Raw genomic sequence first — 1539 nt, 5'->3', positions numbered from 1 at the left:
GGGCAGGCTGTGGTCTCTGCAGCGGCCATGGGCGGCTGGCTGGGGGTCCCGGGCAGGCTGTGGTCTCTGCAGCGGCTGTGCCGAGGTCCTTGTGCTGCTGTGACAGTCCCTGATTCCCTGACAGTCCCTGATTCCCTGATGATTCCTGAAGGGCAGGTGATTCATGAAGACAGAAACTTCTCAGAGTTCTCAAGGCTGAAAGTCTCAGACCAAGGCCTGGGCAGGTTTGGGGTCTGGGGAGGGCCCTAGGTTCCCTGCCACGTCCTCGCGTCGAGGGTGGGAGGGTGAGAGAGCTCTGCTGCTGAGGGCTGGGTGTAGGGACTTTCATCCCTTCCATGCCTCACCACCTCCTACGGACCCCACCTCCTACGGACCCTGCCTCCTAACACCGTCACATGGGCCGTTGGGCCTCAACTCGCCAGGGAGCCTCAAGTCCTCCTCGGCCCCAACCCCCTTGCTTGTGCCCTCGAGCAGCTGCTAGGATCTACCCCCTGGTTCCAAGCCCTGGGCTCAGCCCCACGGAGGGGTCACCGGCCCAGCCTTCTTGAAAGATACAAGAGTTGGGGGCTCATTTACCTGGAGAGCCCGTGGGCAGCGTCCTCAACGGGGAATAGTGGGAAATCCTCTGTGTCCCTCAGAAATGGCGGATTAAGTAGCAAGGCTAGGAGGTGCAGCCTTGACTTTTGAAAGTGAGAATTTTGCCCACATTTGGCTGAATGAGAGATTTTCAATGCCAGAGGGAGGTGCCCTTGCTCTGGGCTGAACAGCTCACTTGCTGAGGCTTTCAGGGGCTTTGTCTTAAATGATAATGTGTGTGGGGGCTAGAGTGTGTCCTGGGGCTAGCGTGTGCATTGGGGCTAGCGTGTGCCCTGGGGCTAGCGTGTGCATTGGGGCTAGTGTGTGCCCTGGGGCTAGCGTGTGCATTGGGGCTAGCGTGTGCCCTGGGGCTAGCGTGTGCATTGGGGCTAGCGTGTGCATTGGGGCTAGTGTGTGCATTGGGGCTAGCGTGTGCATTGGGGCTAGTGTGTGCCCTGGGGGTAGCGTGTGTTCTGGGGCTAGCGTGTGCATTGGGGCTAGTGTGTGCCCTGGGGCTAGCGTGTGCATTGGGGCTAGCATGTGTCATGGGGCTAGCGTGTGCATTGGGGCTAGCATGTGCCCTGGGGCTAGTGTGTGCATTGGGGCTAGCGTGTGCATTGGGGCTAGTGTGTGCATTGGGGCTAGCGTGTGCATTGGGGCTACTGTGTGCCCTGGGGCTAGTGTGTGCATTGGGGCTAGAGTGTGTCCTGGGGCTATTGTGTGCCCTGGGGCTAGCATGTGTCATGGAGCTAGTGTGTGCATTGGGGCTAGCGTGTGCCCTGGGGCTAGCGTGTGCATTGGGGCTAGCGTGTGCCCTGGGGCTAGCGTGTGCATTGGGGCTAGCGTGTGCATTGGGGCTAGTGTGTGCCCTGGGGCTAGTGTGTGCATTGGGGCTAGCATTTGTCATGGGGCTAGCGTGTGCATTGGGGCTAGCGTGTGCCCTGGGGCTAGTGTGTGCATTGG

The 1539-nt window shown here is 60.2% G+C and overlaps 1 protein-coding gene across 1 annotated transcript in view; it reads left to right on the top strand.

Moving 5' to 3' along the window:
* Nucleotides 1-1539, top strand: part of SLC12A7 (solute carrier family 12 member 7) — a 56696-nt gene that overhangs the window by 16706 nt on the left and 38451 nt on the right. The window lies entirely within an intron of this gene.

This window comes from Piliocolobus tephrosceles, chromosome 4 (assembly GCF_002776525.5).
Source record: "Piliocolobus tephrosceles isolate RC106 chromosome 4, ASM277652v3, whole genome shotgun sequence".
NCBI lineage: Eukaryota > Metazoa > Chordata > Mammalia > Primates > Cercopithecidae > Piliocolobus > Piliocolobus tephrosceles.
Note: the sequence above shows the minus strand (reverse complement) of the source record. Positions and strands in the feature narration are given on the sequence as shown.